General features: G+C 34.5%; 1 protein-coding gene across 1 annotated transcript in view; it reads left to right on the top strand.

The window, feature by feature from the left end:
- The window catches only part of LOC105209119 (mucin-2), a 123454-nt gene that overhangs the window by 59238 nt on the left and 48239 nt on the right, over positions 1–15977 (top strand). The window contains exon 4 of the mRNA XM_029038308.2: positions 11290–11375. The gene's annotated coding sequence lies outside the window, so the exon portion shown is untranslated. The remainder of the gene's footprint in view (positions 1–11289; positions 11376–15977) is intronic.

Below are 15977 nucleotides of genomic sequence, written 5' to 3'. Positions count from 1 at the left end.
GCAAAAGCATAATCCTTAAAAAAATTGACGATAAATATTTCTTGTGAAATTATCCGCGACAATTTTATGATACATTTTCTCGACCACAATATATTTTTACAAGTAAATCGATTAAATTAGAGCTAATTGAAATTCAATTAAGTTGAAAATTCATGACATATGTGCAAATAACATATTAACTCAATTTAGTGTATTCTTATGAAAAATTAGTACTAATTTTGTAATCATATAGCAAAACTGAAGCAATTTCCCAAGCAAAAATGTATATCAGCTAATTTCGAGAGTTTTCTGGGTACTAACATCAGTTGCATTTCATTGGCGAAAACTTTGGCATTAGCTGCTATCTATTATTCACCGAGTTTTTTCACAGTTTCTACATGCTTTAAGTACTCTTTGCTCTACCACCACCGCTCATCCCCACCGTTGGCAACGCCACTGACATTTACAAGACTAATTTCAGTCAATTAATAAAGTTTTTACTTAAAAGGCACCAAAGGCGCGTTGGGCAACAGTTTTGCTACACGAACGCCCCAACCAAAACCGACTTACTGGCAATTTGGTGGCATGCAACACACGTACTACGCGTGCTTGCCACAGCGAATACTCGTAACAACACAAAGACGCAACAAAACTCATAAAAGCAAAGCGAAACAACATCTAAACAACATTCTATTACGGCCGTTTTCTGCAAATTGCGTCTTAAAAGGTTTCTACGGCAACTTTTGCCAGCAAATAGTCGCTGTCTAAGCAAAAAACAAAAACAATGCAACCATTAAAGTAGCAAGCGACATTTGCTGCAATTTTTTTGGACTTTTTTGTCGAATTGTTTTTGTTTTTTTTTGCTTTCTTTTACGCTTCCACTGCTTTGTTTAAGCACTCGCAGAGGCCTAATAATTGGCAACAGCGAGGAAATTTTTGCCATCTAAGGAACTTGTTGGACAAAAACAAATGCTGAGGCATGGAAAAATTAAAGGCTTAGTCTGAACGCACAAAAGTTTTCAACTCAAAAGTTTCTCTTAGATTTGACGCAGCGTACTTGTTTGTGCGTCGTCTCTACTTTACGCACACATACTGGTCATAAATTACTTAAAGCCATGTGGACCTAAACATTGTTATGTAGTCTGCAAAGAGCAAAGTAAGAATTGTCATGACTCACAACTGCAGAATTCTTTTGTGAGATCTAAAAATAGAGTTGTAAATAATTAAACGTAGAGTAAAAATACGCAGTTCAGAAATTCTTTTACGAAAGTTGTCATAATTTTCTTTCTAAGCAGAAGTATTAGACACAGGAGCAAGTAATGGAATTAATGAAGAATAATAAATTTAAAAGCTCCAAGAGATGGATAAATAAAAATATTATCGATTAGATACTTAGTCGATTCTTTTATATATTATATTTATAGATTTTATCGATTATTTATCAATCGACTTATTAATTGAATCGAAATTATTAATTGAATTAAAAACCGAAAGTATAGCGAAAACATTTAAAATCTAACGCATTTTTTGACATTTTTAATATTTTATTATCAAACACATATGTATGTAGATCAAAGTCCTTAGTAACTTTAAAGGCTTTTGAAAATTGGGTTCATATTTTAACCAAATGTGTCATACGCTTGCCCATTTTCTGATTTTTTATAGAGTTTATCGTTTTTTATCGATCGATTTTTTATAAATCGTTACTTTTATCGAGTATTTGTTATCGATAATTTTGTTCAGAACGTAAAAAACGGAAGTGCTGAGTAAATATAAAATAAAACTAATAAAATAATTTAAAAATAGTACAATTTTGACATTTTCATTATTTCATTATTGAATATACGTACACATGAAAATCATACTCTCAGTAACATTAAAAGCTTTTAAGAAATAGGCTTATAATTTAAGCAATTCTATCACTGAAAATACAAATTCAAATATCGGCTCAAAAACATTAAATAATCATATTTGATACTAAATTTATACTACGAAATTATAATCGATATTTCAAGGTCAAAAATATTGTCGTAGGCAAATACATTGATTTGTGATTGATCACAAAAAAAATATAAAAATAAATAAAAATCAAATTTCTTACTCACCACACATTACACACAAATTTGTCTCTGTTTAGGTTGACCGTCATGCTTTTGGGCTTGTTTGGCTTTAGCTATTTCTATTAGTACTTTAAAACATATATATCAAAAACTAGTGAAACGTAATTATTTTTACATGGAATAAAAAAACTGTAAACAAATTTTAATCTTGAACTATTTTAAAAATTTATTTCTCAATATTTACTTTGAAAAAAATTAAAGCAAAATTATTATGGGTTATATTGTTAAAAAAAGTATACATTAAAAAATTAATTTCAATGAAAATATTCGTAAATATGAGTTAGTAAAATTCCTATGAAATGAATAAGTATAAAAAAAAAATTAACATGAATCAGAAAAAAAATTTATTAAAAATTATTTTAAATTTTATAACAAACTAACCGAAATTTAAAATTTTTTCAATAGCTAAAACGTAACCCCACTTGCGGCTAATTCAAATTATTTAAGCAAACCTGTAAAAAATAGAAAATATAATTAATAAAATTGTTGTTGTTGATATTTATTGATAAATGTTACTTAAAAATTAAAATAGGAAAATATTTAACTACAATATAACATTTAATTTAATCATATCAATACAATATTGCTACCACAAATATAATAGATGGTGCTGCAGTCAAAATTACTCTTAAATCCATTCTAATAGCGTGTCTAGACAGCCAAATTAATTGATCAATTAAAATTTTTATTGAGAAATCCTTTTTGCCTTTTAGACTACCGGCTACTCGATAGTCGATCAGCTGTTATACATTTTTGTTTTTGCTTTGCATAAGAAGTTGGTAAGTTTCATCAGCTGATTGATATTTTTAGCAGCGACATCTACCGTACCTTTTTTTATCACATAATTCAGACAATCGCAGACAAAGAACGTATATCGTACGTCTTTGTCGCAGAGTCGCATTTCATTTTCAAGTCGTTTAAAATTAAATAAAAAATAAATGTAGGTTTAATTTTGTATGGTAACTCGATATTAATAAACGTTTTAATACCGGACGGTTAATTTATTAATTAGCTCCTGTCTAAAAACGCTATAAAAGGCAAATACAAATATTGTTCAACGAGACAAAGCAAAAAAAAGTTTATACAAAATCTTACAAATTCAAAATTCTCTATTAAATGTAAAAAGCAGAAATATAGAGAGCATTAGCACTAGTTTACCGAGAATTCTACCGTTACACAATTTTTCCGCATAATTCAAGCTTCAACGCCTTAAATCGCGCCGTCCATATCAAATAAGTTTACCTCTAATACATTCATCTACATAAATAGCTCTGTAATATACTCGTACTTCTCTAATGCAACACTGACACCGTCACTCAACCGACAACCGGCGTATGTCAACGCACAACGCAGCGGATAAGAAGTATAAGTAAAAAGTAGAAAAAGAAGAAGAAGCAGCAGCAGCGGCGATTCAAGAGAAAATAAAGCCTACGCAAAAATTGCCACGTTTTCGTTGTCAAAAAGTAAGACAATGCGATTCCAAGAGTATCTTCAGCGCAAGAATTACGGCAAAGTAGGATGAAGCGAAGCAAAAAAACAACAACAAAAATAATGAAACGAAACATAGCAACAGCAGCACAGTGCACTTCAAGCGCCAGCTAAGACGAGCAAGCGACAGTCTCCAGTTTCTAGGCTCAACGGCGAGCTGTCGTGACACAAAGCAAATGAATTTACGCTAAAGTTGCTTATATTTACGCTGCAAATTTATTGTAGCGAGTACAGGAGTACACACACACCATATATACAAAGAGGCGCGCACAGCGGTGACAGACCGGAAGCGTTTAGAGCCAACGGAAGATGAGTGTGCTTTGGGAAGACGAGGAAAGGGAAACCGAAGTTAAGCTCACTGGCACAGCGTTTAAGTAGCGAAATAGCAGCGGTAGCATTGCGTAAGGTTGGGATTTAGCTGCCACTTGTCTTTGCATTAACTTTGCGCAAGAGGATCTGACGGTTGTTTCACTTTTTTCTTACATTTTTGTTTTATTGCAAATTTGCTGCCGCTGCGTCTCTTAGGCTGTTTTAAGCTTAGCATTTGTTGTTGTTGTTGTTGCTTTCTTTGTTTTTGTTGTTTATGTTCTTGAGTTTATTACGACGGCCAGCGGCTGTGCTGCCAAGGCAGTTTAGTCTTAACTAAAAGTAGTTAATCTTTGTTTAGCTTATCTCCTGCCGAGCGCGCCTTCAAATGGAGACAGGCACATACATACAAATAATCATATATATATTTATATACTCAAAAGTGTGTTTGTTGTTGTTGTGCGCTATATTTCGCAGCGTGTTACAAATGTCGTTGTAAGGAAATAAATTTCGAAATTTTGTTGTACACTTTCGTGCATTTGTCAAACAATAAAACTTCATTTCCCTAACATCCAGCATCTAGCGTAACAAGTAGAAATATATTTTGCTTTAGCTGAAGTGTGTAGATAGCAATTAAATGAAGCTGGAGAATTAAACTAAAGCAGAAAATGCATTTTTAATTGATTAAAAGTTCGGTTCTATGCAAATAAGTACTTTTGAATTTATTTGGTGTGACTGTAAAATGCAGCAATTTCTTCACAATAGTTTTACATTGACCTACTGGTAGAGTTAATGCAGTTATGTTATCATAACCTATTAGGAAAAAGGAAATCTTCCGCATTAAACTTTTTTGAACTAGCTAATATTTTTAAAAATTGAGGAAGTCCTACACCGACAATGGCACTTAACGTCATCATACATATAGCACCCATTGACATAGCAGCAGGCATAATATTGTGAAGTGCGGCCTCATACAAGAAAGTAGTCATCAGATAGCAGAACTCAGATGACTGGCCTTGAGTTCGCTGCCTGTGCGAGCTGCCTCATTATCAATAACACTAAATTACTTTAGTATTAGACTGGAGCTGTTGAGGTCTCACGTAAGGGCGTTTCAGCCGAAACGTCACCAGATTGTAAACGAGCTGATGCTTCATTGTCCTCCTGCGTTCGACAGGCACAAAGCGCTTTGTCGACCCTTGAAGGTCTATGATATGCATATTTAGAAGTTCGTGGCTTTAAAAGGAGTGGCTATATTAGCTGTCTAAGTGAGATCCATTGGATTGACTTTAGATAGATGAACTTTAGTACGAGATAGGCTCCATTCCATACCACCTCATATTTTCTACTATAATGATATCTTCTTTCGTCGGCTTTAATTTTACATGAGATTTTATTAGACATTATCCATTCTAACAAAGCATTTTTTTAACGTCTGAAACTAGCAATATTTGAGTTTGACTGATTGGCGTGTCTATTCCTCATGGCGTGACTATACTAACCATGGGCAACATTTTTGCATGATCAAGCACTTCTATATATTGAATTTCGCGCTCTTAGAATCTCGATACTGATATAGACTTTAGTGCTTATCGACACAGTTGCTTGAGAAAAATTTATTTTCTAAGACATACAGATTTAATGTTGAGGGTAAGATGAAATAGGAGAATGATGTTCCTAAGAAAAACCTGAACATTTAATATTCAGCAAACTCTGATTCAGATAACCACTGCAAAGCGAAGAAGAACAAGAGTAGTATAAATGTAATACCTCTAAAAAGTTAAAAGTCGAAATTGGTATAAAATTAGTATAAAGGCCAAATATGAATTAGGTCAAAATAAAACCAATTATGTCATTGGTAAAGAATTTTGTTTATCAAATTAGCACGAATAATAATTCCCCAAACAGAACTAACTATTCAATATTCTTCCAATATGAATTCAGTTCTATAAAATGAACTCAAAAAATGTTACTCATACGACATGACATATATATATCATTGAAATTTGAATGTATACAATAATTTTCTTATAAAAGTTGACTTTAATTTTATTCTTTTCATAAAATAAAGTTATGCGTGACACCTGTCTATCTACAAACACATCAACAAATACATACTATTGAGATGCATGATATAATTGCATGCAATTCAACTAATTAATTGGCTTGCGCTGGCACATCACTTGCTCATTAACTTAATTATGAACTCATAAAAATGTCGGCTGTAAATTGAAATTTAATTTAAAATTTTCAGCAAACAACAACAACAACAACAAACGAGTATATGCGAAATTTGTTGTAGTGCAAAATTAATTTGCTGGTTGTCAATGGCAACCAAAGAATGCCAGACAAACAATTGGCGAAAAGAAAAGCATTAATGAGCTTTGGAAAGAAGCAGCAACAGCTTGCACACACACACTTTCACTTACACAAATACATATACATACAGTCCGCGGGGTAAATATACAATATAAGTGCGAGTGGGTATATAGTGGTGTATTTGACAGCGTTAATGACGCAATGCATTGTTGTTGTGAGGAGTATATACATATGTGTGTAGGTGTATACAGTAGACGGCAAATACTTACAATGAAGGTGTGACCATGGAATTAAAGTTTTTTGATTTAATTTAATTTTTGATTTAAAATGTATTTGGAGGTCAGACGTTACATAATATTTATAAAAATCTTAGAAAATATTAACTAATATTAACGAATATTTATAAAAAATTTAAAAATTTAAATTTTAAAAACTTTCGAGCAAAATTAAAAAAATTTCAATTTTAGAATTTTTAAAAATGTTTTTTTTTACAAAAACAACAATAACACTTCCAACATTTCCATTCTAAACTCTAAACTAATATCAATTAAAATTTCTCTCTTGCCTACACACTTTTCTAAAACAAACACATTCACTTCATTTTATTATTTTTGTTGCTTTCTCTATCAAATTACCATACTAAAAACCAATATTAATTACGCCTGTTGCATATGCAGAGATCTGATTATTGCCTTTGGGCAGCGCAAAAGCCCAGCGGCGCCCATATACGCACGCATTCTTCGAATAATTACATTCATGTCTCTCGGTGTGTGTGTTGTTGTTTTTGCATATAGTACTTTAAAGCTTTTCTGTGAATTTCGCCTGTTTTAGTTTCATTTTCATTTAATTACAAGTACATTTTCTGCATTTAATTAAAATATCATGTGTTGCGGTTAATTATCGAAATGGATTGATTAGTTCGGCTAATTCGTGGAATTTCATTGAGATGGTTAATTTAAATTGTGTGTGTCCGCACAAAAAGCACCCATTTAGTATGGTATTTGAGATGAAAGAAGAAATTTGATATGATAATTGAACGGCATGTATATAAAAAATATAAATTTGTGTGAGCCAAAAAAATGTTAATCATACGACATGGCGGACACACATAATTAGCTGTGAAAAGACAAAAAGTCTTCAATTAAATAGTTTAATATGCTTTCAGACAGAAAGTGGGATTGAAATTTGATTTTAAAAATAAAAAAATCATCGAAAAAGCTCAAAGTCAGACCAAAGGTCAAAAGGTTACTGCGATTTAGATTGGATCTCTATATGATATAACTTCTCTGGTACGCTCAGAATCACTTTGAAGTTGAAATATACTTATATTTCAATAAGAGCATGATACAAGAAGCAAATAAAATGGTATCTTCTTAATAAGTTAGCTCTTCACACATCTACATATATACATACAATATATGGTAATAAATATATAAATTGCCTGCCCTCATAACTAACTGAAAGACATAAATTTATGCGATAAGCGAAATAAGTGCGCCGTCATGCAACACATTCATCAAAATGAATGAATATGAAAGAATATGCTATATTTTTATTATTATTGTTGTTGTTGTTGTTGTAAACTACTTAACACAAACCTGCGAACGCAACAGCTAAGACGCTTATGAAGAATGGCAAATAGCAATTTACTATACAAACAACACAGCAAGTTTAGGCACTACGCACGGGTATACTAAGACTCATACAAATGTATGTATGTATGTATATATAGCGTGAACGCCCCTTCGATAAGACACTGAGCGCCACTGTGCGCCACTGTGCGCCAATGTGAAGGACAACGATAACAATGTGTTGTGTGGCTGATAATAATATTTATATTATTATCGTCATCAGCAGCGCATACTAAAAAAAAAAAAAAGCAACAACAACAATGCCTGCGGCGTTGTTTTTTTTTTGTATGCATAAACAACGGCAATGAAATTGGCGAAAGCGTTGAAATGATCAGTAGCATCATCAGGCTCATTACCATCAACGCATCAGCAGCTGTTTGGCATCAGAGCCACACAAACAATAACAACAACAACAAGAGTAGCATTGAGGCAGTGGCAGTAGCAATGCGAAAAAGCAACAATAAACAGCGAGAAACAATAATAGCGTAATATTGCGTGCAACAACAACAACAATAAAAGCAGGAAAATCAACAACAACTGTTGTACAACATTAATAATAATAACAATAATAACGGTAACAGTGATAATATGGCTTGAAACAAGCAGCTAACAATTCGTGAGAACGCTGAAGCAAGCTAACGGTAGTCATACACACACACACATATACAAAGACACTAATATGCGTTGCCGGGTGTTCTTGCCACGCATTTACATTTTCTTATCATTTGTGGCGCCTCTCTCTGCACCTTTTCAGGCAGCATAGCGCCCAAACTGGAAGTTGTCACATTATTTATGAGTTGTTGTTGTTGTTTTTATTTTTATTTTTTCTTGCTAACATACAACAAACTCATACATCCAGCTGAAAAAAACCAATAGTCATTTGCATTCATATACAATTTGCACACTTTTCAAGCGGAGAATTTGCATATAAATGTATGCATGTGTGTGTGTATCTGTATGTCTAAATATTTATTTGCTTTCATGACTACACCTGCTTTTGAGCGATTTTTTTTCGCTCATTTGTAAACACCAAGTTGTTAGTATTTATTTGTCACAGTGCCTATGCATATTTTGGGCTGTATTTCTTCACTAACTACGAACACACTCTCAGCTATATACATATGTAAGTGTTTGTGAGCCTACGGCGGCAAGTGACAGCAGCCATTATGCAAAACTTTCGCAACAACAAAATTTATTTCATTCATATCGCCCAGCATCGTTTATCATTTCATAAATTTATTTATTTGTTTGGAAATTTTCAAGTAAAATGGTGGTAAGGAAATACCGTTATAGCAGCCTATGTGAGGTTTTACAATTTTCTGTTGGCATATAGGGAAATGAAAGCATATCTATTGTTACATACAACTGTGTTTAGTTTGTGGTTCAATCAAGTTCACGACGAGTTCAATTTCGATTATTTATTTGTTTTATAAAAACAACAAAATTTGTATTTAATGTGTTGTAGATTGGAATTTAATATTTTCTCTTTTTGTTGTTATGAATAATTTTATTTTATTGAATTAAAAACGATTTGGTGGAATCAATGAAATTCAATTATAAGCTATAAAGAAGAAATAATATGTAAATTCAACCATTCCGTTCAAAAACACTCGTTATAAAATTAGATTAGATTAAATTTCGGAGGACTACACTGCGACCTATGGTCTGTTGTGACATCGCCTCTTTTAATAATATCTCTTAACTCCGTCAAGTCAAACCTTAGTAATGTTCCCGGGATAATGGACGTGATACTTTCTCTTGATAGATAGAGGACTCCTGCTCCTTGCAATCGCAGTGCAATCAAGAAGTAGCTGCTCTGGTGTCTCAGCTTCCAGTTCACAGAATAAACATTAATCTGACCAGCAGATCAACTGTGTTTAAAGATTCGTTGTAAAATGAAAGTCTATAATTTTTTGATTAATTTTTTCTTAAGCTTTGTTACTAACCAACTTAGCTTCATTAAAATACCGGTTTAATATACCAAATATCAAATCTAAAGTTAATCAGTTGAACTCAATTCATACATAGTGGCTGGGCCTAGGTTCAAACCGATTTGGTTCATCTTTCACATTCACCATCTTTCTAATCCACCAATTCTCATTAATAAATTAATCATTTTCCCCAAATGTTATTCAAATATCTGACATAATGACATATATAATACAAAGCCTACTGATGGACTTATAAAGGACGAAAATACTCATATTAGCAATATAGAGTTTAGAGACGTTACTAAGAGACTTTACCCGCTTTAGTAACAGAGTTGTCACATATCAACTTCCAACTTTTCGATCTCATTTTATAGCACGATTAGACTTTTTCATTGATATAGACCACATTCTTGGCGATTTATTTCCAGCAAGGAATTTCTTGAGGTTTGAGAACTAAAAAAAACGATCGGACTAGATTGAATTGAGTTGACCTTCGTGTATTTCATTTTGAAACACAATTAAGGTTTTCCATCGTTTTCATTAATTTCTGAACCTGTCGAATATAAAATCGCACATTTTGAGAAGATCTTTTATATACACAAATATTCATGAACGATAAGTGTAATACGTGCATATTTGTAGGTCATCCATTCATCAATTTTAGCAAATATATATGTATATATTTTTTCCCCCATCCGAAACTCCCACTTTTGGTTGTCCTCGCTGCTCTATGGCCTGTTCCGAATTTACTATCAAAGACACTATCAAAGCCCAGAGAGCACCCATCAAACCATTTTTGGTACCAGTACCTTATGACTTACAGATCCAAACAGGTTCAGATCGCCAAAATAACACACCTTGGCCATATAAAATCCGAGTCAATATACAATAGAACTATACCGATCGGACTCCGGACGCAACTTACTTCTGACAAGCACTGAACGCCATTCTCATGGGAGTTAATAACACCTTCCTTGATTCTTTTCCAATGAATGACGTACTCTGAGTCGAATCCCCACCAATTGCAGACACCGAGCTGGAGTTGTCTTGCGAAACTAGAGCGACCCACGCAGAACCTCGTTCTAGACTCTGTAGTAGATTAAACTCCTACATATACATACTGAACCCGACATAACCAATATATAGAGTCCCCACATGACACTAACCACCTCTAACACTCCTTTCCCTTTAGTCCGAAAGAGCTCGCTTCCTGGGTATCCCGTAACAGGAAAGTCCTATTCGTTTATTTCCTCCGAAATACCAAAAATGTTCCTTTCGAATGATTGCATTATGTAGCCTATCAATATGCAGTCATCAAGAGAAAGATGTGTATCCTAGTTTCAAGTTTTCTTTTATCTAAGCTTTCTATGGTTAGAACGGGTGGTGACAAATAAATATAGTAAATTGTTTATACTTCCCAATCGAATACCTTAATAAAACTAAACATTTAGACTAAAAACTTTAATCCATATTTACCTTAAGACCATATTTACAAAAACTTTATTCGTCTCTTTGCAGAACATCCCAACATTTCGAATTTAAAACTCGACTGAAGAATTGAAATATATCAAACCTAATAATAAGGAATATTGTCACATATAAAGGTGAGTCATATCATAAATCTAACAATGATTTAAATGAGTGCATGCGTTAAGGTGGCAACCCTATGTAAAAATAAATATAAAAAGATACCAGATTCTGAACAGTTTATGAAGAACTATTACCAATTACTAATTATTACATGAATTTCAACATCTGGCATCACTGTCTACTCTTACACTTTACTTCAAAACCGTCAAATGCATTTCATACGTAACGAAAAGTAATGCCTGAAAGATTTAAATTAATGAAACACTTGCTTTGTGCTCTATTGCATACTTTAAGGCTTACAAGCGCGCACTTAAAAGGTACTTCAAACATTAAAACGCCATCGTTGCGGCTATTTAAAACGCAAAAGTTAATTTAATTCCGTTTGGCGTTAATGTAAGTCCAGCACAACAACAACAACACAGCCGCAGAGAAGCAGACAAACGACGAAACATTTGAAAATTTTATGATCTACTGTTGTTGTTGTTGTTGCTGTTTTAATGTCAAACACTGAATGACTTGACACTAACCATTTTAGCGGCAATATTTGGTGGATTGCAGTCATTGTCGCTGTCATTATACAGTAAACACAAGCACCGTGTTGTTGTATGTGTGTGTGTGTGTGTAAATAAATATATATGCACGGTTGCTTGAAGTTGCGACCCAACCTCCGCTTTAGCCACCAGTCAAATCGCTAAAATGTCAGTCATCATAATCGGCATGCAAATTCTGTTGATGTTTACCCGCGTAATTGATGTGAATTTACGATTCATTTAGCCAAACCCCGCTGCCACACGCTTCAACACTCGCCACACGCCTCCCTCTCCACTCTTTGCCGCGAACATGTACGCCCGCTATCTCCGTAGCTCCATTTAGTTGGCTGGCTATCGGTTTTCGTGCAATGCCTTGCATGTTAGCTTTGCCAAAGCTCATGAATAAGCCGCAGTCACTAAGCCAGCACCACCAAAAACAACAGCAGAACACCGCGTCATGCCGCGCCAAGCCGTCTCCAGCCGCCACTTGACGGTCCAAACTCAGCCACTTTCAAAGCGAAACTTCTCCATCCGAAAGTCATTTATTCATTTGCTTTACTTACTCATTCAGCTTCGCAGTGCTTTGTTTTTCTTTTTATCTTTCCTTTTGAAACCTCTTTTTAGTAGTCCTTTGGTCATTTCGGTGCGCGTTTTGGGATCCACTCACACCAAGTGTCGAACACGCGCCGTGGGTGCAGGCCGAAAGTCAATAAGGCAGTGTCGAAGGTGGGAGGGGATCTTTTCTGGCTTGGTTAACATTAGAGTATGACCAGTAAACAATTAGGAGAGTCTTATGATTGAACAATTTGGAAGGGGTCTCGAGTGGAATTCGGATGTTAAGATTTCAGAGCGAAAGTTCTGGTAGTTTGAACTTAAGATTATCTCTTAGAGTAATAGGTAATAGTAATTATCTGAGTAGGTAATCGGTAAACCGTAAAAACCGGTGGGTTCTGAATACAAATACAGCACATATAGTGTAGATATATATTTCCGACAAGTTTGATACTTAATCCAGCCGCATACAAAATCTCATTGTTGTTGTAGTCGAAAGTAAGCTATAGGCCTCTGGTCCAATTTTATTCATATAGACTCAACCCTTGTGGATACAATAAACACGTTCCGTTCTCATTTATTCTAAGACCAAGCTAAGTCCAGCATCGGTAAAATATTCTTGGAAGAATATCGACTGTTTCTTGAGTTTCAAGATACTCCCAAACGATCTTGAACACAGTCACTATCGAGACATAAACTCTCCTTTTCAACAATCTTCCAAAGTATATGTAACACACTCGAAACTTGCAAGACTATAGGCAATCAATTCTCCCTCTATAACAATCTCTTCTCGTTCACTGGGTATAATTAGCCCAACCAAAGCACTTGAAATTACCGAGACACCAAAGCAGTGGTGAGGTTGAAAGTCTCACGCCATTTGCGTCTAAAAATTAACTTCATTATTTTGTTGTTGAGATTTAAGAACGGAAAACGCGAGTAGCTCATAAATGAAGATAAGCAGAAGAAGAGTAAGTGAGTGTGAAGAGTACATAGAGTGAAGCAAGACTGTTGTTGACTATCGACGGGTGTGGTGGTGGCATTAAAGAGCCTAAGCCAATACAAAGTTGGAGCGCCTGATGACACTGCTTGACCCTTAGGTACATTTTAATTTTATACTTTTGCCCTCGCGCTCCCCACCCTCATACGCCAACGGCGCACTAACAAACATAACGACTAAGCGGCTTTTGTAGCCCTTTGCTTTGAAGGACTCAGCCAAAGTGACCGTTAAATTGCGCGCTTTGAGCAACAATAACAATGTAGCACAATTTTTGGTGCGGTTAACACAAAACAAGTGTAAAATGAATGGTGGACTTGGGCGGTGAGAAAAACTGCTATAAAGAGGGAAAAAGAGGGTGAAGTGTGGGTGCAGAGCAGGAATTTGAAGGAGTTTCGGCGAATTTGTGTGCTGAAAATTGCACTTTAATCGCTTTGTAAAGCATTTCACAAAAAAACACTGAACGCGTTTAATGAGCGCGCGCACGGTGTAACGGTGTATTTCACAAAAGCCGGTCATACCCCGGTGCAGCTCGTAAGCCGCGTAAAGGCAATATATCGCCGGTATAATAATGTAAGAACTTTAAAATGCCGACACGTACTGGCTGAGAGTGTTTCAAAGAATTTATTTGCGCTCCTACTACCTTTTTAAGAGCGCAAGTCTATTTTCTAGTGATTTTTTCAGTGTTATTTTTACGCGCTGTCCGTGCCGCCCAGTCTGTCGTTACCTTTTCATATAACTGTTCGTTTTTTCGTATTTTTATTTGTTGTTTTTAATTGTTGCGCTTGTTGTTGTTGTGATTTTACTGAAAGTCATTGACTTGTGGCGTGTTAGAGTGTGTGTCTTTGTGTGTGAAGAGGGTGTTGTTTTTGCGCAGATGACTTGCTTTTTTTAATTTTTCAACTTTCCTTACGCCTCGTTTCTCTTCTTCACATCCTCTACACGTTTCACAATTTTTAACTGGCCTTTTGTGCTGAAAAAGGATTTTTAAACGGAATTTATCATACCCTTCCCTTCCTCTGCCACTTCTCACTTTGCGCTAAAGGCAAGAAAAAGTTTGCGTGTGTGGCAAAAAATGCTAAATACAACAACAATTACAAGCGCTTGCATAGCTAAGCGGCCAGCTGGTAAAAACAAACCCCAAACCCAACATGTTTTCATATGTACTTTTTGTACTTTTAACCTTTAGCCCTTTTTCGTTTCCTTAGCTTTTCTATTTTTATTTGCTTTTTATACTTTTCTACTCTTTTTTCTCCCATGTGTACCGAGAAAATGATTCGTAAGATTTTAAATGGTTTTTAAACGCCTAACACGCCTACAAAATTTTTGTTTAGCTTTACTCTTTGAGAGATTATGTGCTTAGCAAGAAAAAAAACAACAAAATAAATTCGAAGAAAAAATTGTAATTCTCAATAAATCAAGAAAACGTGTCGAGCTGGGAAGCTCAGTGGTTTATTCACTTAAGAAGAAGACAAAAAATAGATAAGAAAGAGAATTGTTCAAAGAAGGAAGAAATTGTGTTCAGATCTGTGAAAGAAATACAAAAATCGATTGTGTTCTTATGGAGTAAAGTTAGTAATTTTATGGAGTACGTAGTCATATATTGGAGGCAACAAAAACAAGTAATTAACCGATGCTGTAATGTTGTTAGAAAATAAGCTCTTAAAGTGCTCAACGTTTAGTCGAGTCCACGTCCCAAATACCTTTATTTGATTAACTTTATTTTTTATCTTTAGGCCTTAATCATCCCTAGAAAGCTGATATAAATGAAATTATTCGAAGAAATCAAAAAACTTCTTTATCTTAGGAAAGCAGAATATTTGAAGAAACCTATTTACCGAGGTACTATAAAGTTTTAAACTTATATCTCGAGAGCTGTCCATTTAATCTCTAATATCAAGGTTAGGTTATGTTGGATGACTGTTCCCCAGAGAGCAACACACTTAGACTATGAGAGTAGTAGTAGTATTTGTGAAGCTAGGAACACCTCTGAAACTGCAACAAATCTGCATAAATTTTTCATTTCTATGTCAGCTACTTCGAGCAGTTGTTTCAAAAAAAAAAAAAAGAAATCTTTGACAGTGAGATAAAGAAGTATATGAGAGGATCCAAGCATAAGGACCATAAGGAGGATAAGGACCCTCTCATCAGAATATGATTATCAATAGACCTCAGATGTATTATGAAAATAAGAGTAACCTGGGATCATAAAAAAATCGGGACCCGGGTCATACTGAAACCGACTAGTGATTAGACCGACTAGAAAAATACTCGGGTCACTTAATTTTTCAGTTCGTTGACCACTTTTTATCAGAAAATACCAATATTTATTAGGAAGTATACTGCTCCTCATAGGAAGTTTAAAAACGATAAAATCTGATGAAGCCGTACATGTTCAGAACCTGGGAAAAACTGCCGAAGCTATAAGACCACAAGATCAATAAAACATCTTTAAGGGAAACAGCAACTACGAAATAAATTGCTAATCTGAATATGTAGATATAGATCTTGAAGACAAATCACCCCATGCATGATCAGGT

Source organism: Zeugodacus cucurbitae, chromosome 2 (assembly GCF_028554725.1).
Source record: "Zeugodacus cucurbitae isolate PBARC_wt_2022May chromosome 2, idZeuCucr1.2, whole genome shotgun sequence".
Lineage (NCBI taxonomy): Eukaryota > Metazoa > Arthropoda > Insecta > Diptera > Tephritidae > Zeugodacus > Zeugodacus cucurbitae.
The sequence above is the reverse complement of the archived record's forward strand: the minus strand, read 5'-3'. Positions and strand labels throughout refer to the sequence as shown.